The sequence below is a fragment of the Salvelinus sp. IW2-2015 genome, linkage group LG31, assembly GCF_002910315.2.
Source record: "Salvelinus sp. IW2-2015 linkage group LG31, ASM291031v2, whole genome shotgun sequence".
NCBI lineage: Eukaryota > Metazoa > Chordata > Actinopteri > Salmoniformes > Salmonidae > Salvelinus > Salvelinus sp. IW2-2015.
Window position 1 is genome coordinate 27,035,537 of NC_036870.1, and position 8,020 is coordinate 27,043,556.

Here is an 8,020-nt window from a genome sequence, read left to right on the forward strand (position 1 = left end):
CTGTCCTTTGGTCTGATGAGACCATTTTTGAAAGGTTTGGTTCTAACCGCCGTGCCTTGGGAGAAGCAGAGTAGGTGAACGGATGATCTCTGCATGTGTGGTTCCCACCGTGAAGCATGGAGGAGGAGGTGTGATGGTGGGGGTGCTTGCTGAATCGACGCGTCTGTGATTAGTTTAGAATTCAAGCATATCTTAACCAGCATGGCTACCACAGCATTCTGCCAGCGATAGTGGGACTATCATTTTGTTTTTTAAACAGGACCATTGACCCAATACACTCCAGGCTGTGTAAGGGCTATTTGACCAGGGGAAGGAGGTGATGGAGTGCTGCATAAGATAACCCTGGCCTCACAATCAACCGACCTCAACCCAAATTGAGATGGTTTGGGATGAGTTGGACCGCAGAGTGAAGGAAAAGCCAGCAACAAGTGCTGCAGCATATGTGGGAACTCTTCTAAGACTGTGGAAAAGCATTCCAGGGGAAGCTGGCCTGGAGAGAATGCCAAGAGTGTGCCAAGCTGTCAAGGGTGCTACTTTGAAGAATCTGATTTATTTTGTACTTTTTTGTTTACTTACATTATTCCATGTGTGTTATTTCATAGTGTTGATGTCTTCTACTTTTCTACAACGTAGAAAATAGTAAGAACATAAAGAAAAACCCTGAAAAACCTGAGTAGGTGTAACAAAATATTTGACTGGTACTGTAATAATACATACACACCGGATAGGGAAACCTTGTCAGGGTGGAAGGGTGGAAGGAGGCAAGGCAAACAGGCAGATGGGATAAAAATAGCTTGTCTGACATCACAAAAGGGCAGGAACAGGGAGAGGTTCAGAGAGAGGTAGAGAGAGGGGGTGTAAAGGGGTGGATAAAAAGAGAGAAAGAGCGAGGAGAAAGAGGGTATAGATATATGAAGGTAAGAGAAAGGTCGAGAGAGGTAGAGGTAGAGAGAGTAGAGAGTGGGTAGAGAGGTGTGGGAGAGGTAGAGGTAGAGAGTGGTTAGAGAGGGGTAGAGAGAGGTAGAGTGGTAGAGACAGGTAGAAGGAAGTGGTAGAGGAAGTAGAGGAGTAGAGGTAGAGAGAAGTAGAGGAAGTAGAGGTAGAGGGACGTAGAGGTAGAGAGGAGAGGAGGTAGAGTGGTAGAGAGAAAGTAGAAGGAGGTAGGAGTAGGAAGGTAGAGGTAGGAGGAGTAGAGTGGTAGAGAGAAGTAGAGGAGGTAGAGGTAGAGGAGGATAGAGAGAGGTAGAGTGGTAGAAGAAGTAAAGGGTAGAGGAGGTACGGAGGTAGAGAGAGGTAGAGGAGGTGGAGTAGAGAGGGTAGAGAGGGTAGAGGAGCGGTAGAGTGTAGAGAGAGTAAGGAGGTAGAGGTAGAGGAGGTAAGAGGTAGAGAGAGTAAGAGAGTGGTAGAGAGAAGTACGAGGAGGTAGACGGTTACGAGAGAGGTAGAAGTGACGAGTAGAGGGTGTAGAGAGAGTGAAGTAGAGGAGGTAGAGAGATACGAGGGTAGAGGCGAGCGGAGTACGAAGAAGTAGAGAGGGGAGAGGACGATATCTAAGGACGGTAGAGAGAGCGTAGAGTCGTAGAGCTGGGGTGTATACTCATGTGAGAAAAAGAATGATGGAGAGGAGGGAGGGGTGCGAAAAGCAAATTGTAGGCGGGAGGAGAAAACCTGCCTGAAGAGAATGTCTGGTGATCTCTGTGCTGGTGGAGATGAGGAGACTGACTGAAGGTTAAGGTGACTTTTGTTCAATAAAAAAAGCTGCAGATTCTGTCACGTGTCAGGCAGAGTACACACACACACACACACACACACACACACACACACACCTCTGACTGAAATGACTGCTGGAGGCGAGGAGATTGACTGAAGGTTTATGGGGAGGTGATGGTCTGTGCTCTCTCTCACTGCTCTAGCTAGCTGCCTMTCAAAGCTAGAAACATACATTCATCACCACTACACCACTACACCTACCTCCAGTCCACCACATCCATCTCTGAGATGACATCTAGGCTAAGCTTAACTACCTCCCTCTATTGTTGATATGGAGCTGGGCTCCATATGAACAATAAAAGAGTGGTCCCTTCAAAATTAGGCAATCCGGCTATTTCAGCCACACYCGTGGCTGACAGGTGTATAAAATCAAGCACACCACCATGCAATCTCCACAGACAAACATTGGCAGTAGAATGGCCTTACTGAAGAGMTCAGTGAATTTCAACGTGGCACCGTCATAGGATGCCACCTTTCCAACAAGTCAGTCAAACGTCTGCCCTGCTAGAGCTTCCCCGGTCAACTGTAAGTGCTGTAATTGTCAAGTGGAAACGTCTAGGAACAACGGCTCAGCCGCGATGTGGTAGGCCACACAAGCTCACGGAACAGGACCGCCGAGTGCTAAAATTCCGTCTGTCCTCGGTTGCAACCCTCACTACCGAGTTTCAAACTGCCTCTGGAAGCAACATCAGCACAATAACTGTTCGTCAGGAGCTTCATGAAATGGGTTTCCATGGAGGAGCAGCTGCACACAAGCCTAAGATCACGATGCAAAATGCAAAGTGACGGCTGGACTGGTGTAAAGCTTGCCGCCATTGGACTCTGGAGCAGTGGAAATGCGTTCTCTGGAGTGATGAATCACGCTTCACCATCTAACTGTCCAACGGACGAATCTGGGTTTGGCGGACGCCAGGAGAACGCTACCTGCATAGTGCCAAGTGTAAAGTTTGGTGGAGGAGGGCTGTTAATGGTCTGGGGCTGTTTTCATGGTTCTGGCTAGGCCCTTTAGTTCCAGTGAAGGGAAATCTTAACGCTACAGCATACAATGACATTCTAGACGATTCTGTGCTTCCCAATTTGTGGCAACAGTTTGGGGAAGGCCCTTTCCTGTTTCAGCATGAAAATGCCCCTGTACACAAAGCAAGGTCCATACAGAAATGGTTTGTTGAGATCCGTGTGGAAGAACTTGACGGGCCTGCACAGAGTCCTGACCTCAACCCCATCGAACACCTTTGGGATGAATTGGAACACCGACTGTGAGCCAGGCCTAATTGCCCAACATCAGTGCCCGACCTCACTAATGCTCTTGTGGCTGAATGGAAGCAACGGCAGCAATGTTCCAACATCTAGTGGAAAGCCTTCCCAGAAGAGTGGAGGCTGTTATAGCAGCAAAGGAGGGGACCAACTCCATATTAATGCCCATGCAATCATGGAATGAGATGTTGGACGAGCAGGTGTTCACAAACCTTCAGTCATGTTGTGTACTAAACACCATTAGAATATACTCAGTGGACACAAGGCCACATCCTAACATGCTAGCACAGCAGCAGGGAGACAATAGGTCAAGGAGGAGGCTTGCCTGCAGCCCAGCACCAGTAATTATCCAGCTCTGTGAGGATTTCTATTTGCATAATCCAACAAGGCCAAACGAGAATAGAGTCTTCCAGACAAAGCAGATTATCCTGGGGGGTAGCTATAGCTACAGTAACCATCTCAAATCAAATTGTGTTTGTAACATGCACCGAATAAAGCAGGTGTAGACTTACTTACAAACCCTTTCCCAACAACGCAGTTAAATGTAAGAACAATTTTCTAAATAAAAAATGAAATAGTTACACAATTAAATACCATCATCTAATTGTTTTATATATCTGTCAATGACAATATTAAATATTAAATATTWATAAAATTTGTAATGTTAGCAGAGCCTGGTATGATGGATAGTAGTAGTCCATTCCTCTATTTCTAGGAAACTAGGTGTGGTAGATAATGCTAAATATTATTCACAACAATGTGTACTATCGCCACCACTTCCTATGTGGTGTCTGTGTTCAAAAAGATGGCTTCAGAGAGACATATTTAGGATCTGTGTTCAGAAAGACGGCTTCAGAGAGACATATTTAGGATCTGTGTTCAGAAAGACGGCTTCAGAGAGACATATTAGGATCTGTTGTTCAGAAAGACGGCTTTCAGAGAGACAGATGTAGGATCTGTGTTCAGAAAGAAGGCTTCAGAGAGACATATTTAGGATCTGTGTTCAGAAAGACGGCTTCAAAGAGAGACAGATGTAGGATCTGTGTTGGGAGCTTTTAATCAGAAGGCTGAGATGCTGCTCTAACCTGATTACGCTCACAGAGTCACAAACACACACACAGGCAGGCTCAGGCTACCCAGCACAGCACTGCCCCATCTGTACTAAGAATATTGCTCTCCCTCCTCTCTGCTCTCCTCTCCTCCTCTTGTTCTGCTCTCCTCTCTCCCTCGCTCTCCTCTCTGCTCTCCTCTCTCTGTTTCTGCTCTCTCTCTCTCTCTGCTTCTCCTCTCTGCTCTCCTCTCCTCTCCTCTCTCTGCTCTTCTTCTCTCTGTTCTCTCTTCTCCTCCTCTCTCTCTCTCCCTCTCTCTCTCGTCTCTTTGCTCTCCTCTCCTCTCCTCCTCTCTGCTCCTTTCTTCTCTCTCCTTTCTGCTCTCCTCTCCTCCTTTCTGCTCTCTTCTCTCTGTTCTGCTTTCTCCTTCTCCTCTCTGCTCTCCTTCTCTCTGCTCTCCTCTCCTTCTCTGCTCTCCTCTCCTCCTCTTCTGCTCTTCTTCTCTCTGTTCTGCTCTCCTCTTCTCTCTGCTCTCCTCTCCTCCTCTCTGCTCTTCTTCTCTCTGTTCTGCTCTCCTCTCCTCCTCTCTGCTCTCCTTCTCTCTGCTTCTCCTCTCCTCCTCTCTCTCTCCTTCTCTGCTCTCCTCTCCCCTCCGCTCTCATCCTCTCCGCTCTCCTCCTCTTCGCTCCTCTCTTTCTCTCTGTTCTGCTCTCCTTCCTTTCTCTGCTCTGCTCTCCTCTCGCTCCCTCCGTCTCTCTCCTCCTCTCCGCTCTCCTCCTCTTCCTCTCTCGCTCTCCCCTCTGCTCTCCTCTCCGCTCTCTCCTCTCTGCAGCCAGGCACAATACAAACCCCCACCTCCCCTCCACTCCTCTCTCCATCCCTCCATTCTAATCAGCAGTCAGCAACCAGAGCCCACTCTCTACTCTCCCTCCTCTCTAAATGTGGGAAAAGCAAATCGGCCAGTTTCTTGTACTTACATGTAATTGTTAACTCCATGGCTGCAGCTGCTGCGCTCCAGAACGACTGACGGCAAAACTTGGACGCACTGAGACGAGAGGAGCAGCTAACGAATGCAGCGAGGAAGAGAGAGGTGAAGGAGAGGGGGTAGAGAGATGGGGGAGGAGGGAGGGGAAGATGGCTCCCTGGTAACGACAGAGTTGTGCTACAGATTTTAACGGAGCTAGCTGGTATTAGCCACGGCGTGAGGCGCGTCGTTGTGGCGATCGTGGTCACGGAGGCAATGCTCATCCTCCTGCTAGATGATATCTACCTCCTCTCTCTACTGCCAGTCTGAGAGGACCACCAGGCAGCCCCGTTTATGTTGATCTCAGTGTTTAAGCCCGATTGGGCGCATTCCACGGTGGTATGAGCCAATAGGTGGCCAGCTGAGGAATCACATGGCTGTGGTGGTGTGGTGTGGTGTGTGTTGTGTGTGTGTGGTGTGTGTGTGTGTGTGTGTGTGTGTGTGTGTGTGTTGGTGTGGTGTGTGTGTGTGTGTGTGTGTGTGTGTTTGTGGGATGCAGGTTTAGAGACGAGGAGGGGAGGAGCGAGATGAGTGAGAGCCTGTACATCAGAACCCCTCTGCCTGGATGCACAGAGCTGGAGGTTTTCTAGTCGGGAGGCGTAGCAAGCCCCTCATCACACACAGCCGTTTGGATAAAGAGACAGAGGGCTGTCGTACATGACCGTTCTTCGAAATAGACACACACAAGCATGCAGGCACACGCAATCACACACACACCCACACGCATAGAAGAGGCTCCCTTTTTCCAAAGTGGAGCCAGTGTAGTGCAGCGGCAGTAATTGGACTGGAGTTGCTATGGAAACAGAGGAAACAGTTTGTCAGATGGAGTGGAGAGAGAGCAGGACAGAGTAGAGTAGAACAGAGTAGAGTAGAGCAGAACAGAGTAGAGTAGAGCAGAACAGAGTAGAAGAGAGCAGGACAGAGTAGAGTAGAGCAGAACAGAGTAGAGTAGAGCAGAACAGAGTAGAAGAGAGCAGAACAGAGTAGAGCAGAACAGAGTAGAGTAGAGTAGAGCAGAACAGAAGAGAGCAGGACAGAGTAGAGTAGAGCAGAAGAGAGTAGAACATAGCAGAACAGAGTAGAGTAGAACAATATAGAGTAGAACAGAGTAGTACAGAACAGACTAGAACAGAGTAAAATAGAACAGAACAGAGACCAGAGTAAAAGTTGTATTCTACTATACTCTTTTCTACTCTGTTCTGTTCTACTCCGTTCTAGTAGAAAAGAGTAGAACAGAACAGATTTGAACAGAGTACAAATGGAGTAGAGTAGATCAGAACAGCACACAACAGAGTAGCACACAACAGAGTAGAGTAGAACAGAGCAGAACAGAACAGAGTAGAGTAGAATAGAGTAGAACCGAACAGAGTAGAGAACAGAACAGCACACAACAGAGTAGAGTAGAACAGAGTAGAGAAGAACAGAACAGAGAGAGAAGAACAGAACAGAGTAGAAGAGAACAGAGTAGAACAGAACAGAGTAGAACAACACCCAACAGAGTAGAGTAGAACAGAGTAGAACAGAGTAGAACAGAACAGAGTAGAGAAGAACAGAGTAGAGTAGAACAGAACAGAGTAGAGAAGAACAGAACAGAGAAGAAGAGTACAGTAGAACAAAACAGAATAGAGCAGAGTAGAAAAGAGCAGAACAGAGCAGAGTAGAACAGAGTAGAACATAACAGAGTAGAAAAGAGCAGAACAGAGCTGAACAGAACAGAGCAGAGTAGAACAGAGCAGAACATAACAGAGTAGAGTAGAGTAGAGTAGAACAGAACAGAGTAGAGTAGAACAGAGTAGAGTGTCAAGCATTACCCAGGCACCCACCTGCTTCTTCTCTAGCTCTCCCTTCTCAAAATAAACGTGAAGGTGAGACTACAGTAGTTGACTAAATAAACGTGAAGGTGGGACTAGAGTAGTTGATTAAATAAACGTGAAGGTGGGACTAGAGTAGTTGATTAAATAAACGTGAAGGTGGGACTACAGTAGTTGACTAAATAAACGTGAAGGGGGGATAGAGATAGTTGACTAAAATAAACGTGAAGGTGGGACTACAGTAGTTGACTAAATAAACGTGAAGGTGAGACTAAGTTAGTTGACTAAATAAACGTGAAGGTGAGACTAGAGTAGTTGATTAAATAAACGTGAAGGTGAGACTAGAGTAGTTGACTAAATAAACGTGAAGGTGGGACTAGAGTAGTTGACTAAATAAACGTGAAGGTGGGAACTACAGATAGTGGTGAGTCTAATAGAACGTGAAGGTGAGACTAGAGTAGTTTGATTTAAATAAACGTGAAGGTGAGACTAGAGTTAGTTGACTAAAATAAACGTGAAGGTGGACTAGAGTAGCTTGACTAAATAACGTGAAGGTGGAGCTACAGTAGTTGAACTAAATAAACGTGAAGAAGTGGGACTACAGTAGTTGACTAAATAACGTGAAGGTGAGACTAGAGTAGTTGATTAAATAAATCGTGAAGGTGAGACTAGAGTAGTTGACTAAATAAACGGAAGTGGGACTAGAGTAGTTGACTAAATAAACGTGAAGTGGGACTACAGTAGTTGACTAAATAAACGTGAAGGTGGGACTACAGTAGTTGACTAGATAAACGTGAAGGTGGGACTAGAGTAGTTGACTAAATAAACGTGAAGGTGGGCTAGAGTAGTTGACTAAATAAACGTGAAGGTGAGAACTGAGAGTAGTTGACTAAATAAACGTGAAGGTGGGGACTAGAGTAGCTGATTATAAAACGTGAAGGTGAGACTACAGTAGTTGACTAGATAAACGTGAAGGTGGGACTAGAGTAGTTGACTAAATAACGTGAAGGTGAGACTAGAGTAGTTGATTAAATAAACGTGAAGGTGAGACTAGAGTAGTTGATTAAATAAACGTAAGGTGAGACTACAGTAGTTGACTAATAAACGTGAAG

At 46.4% G+C, this 8,020-nt stretch overlaps 1 protein-coding gene across 2 annotated transcripts in view; it reads right to left on the reverse strand.

The window, feature by feature from the left end:
* The window catches only part of LOC111955848 (engulfment and cell motility protein 1), a 161,006-nt gene that overhangs the window by 51,447 nt on the left and 101,539 nt on the right, over positions 1-8,020 (reverse strand). The window contains exon 1 of one of the 2 annotated variants that reach the window (XM_023976191.2): positions 5,051-5,138. The exons of the other annotated variant lie outside the window; for it this stretch is intronic. The gene's annotated coding sequence lies outside the window, so the exon portion shown is untranslated. Of the gene's footprint in view, positions 1-5,050; positions 5,139-8,020 lie in introns of those variants that run through there. 2 annotated transcript variants of the gene reach the window in all.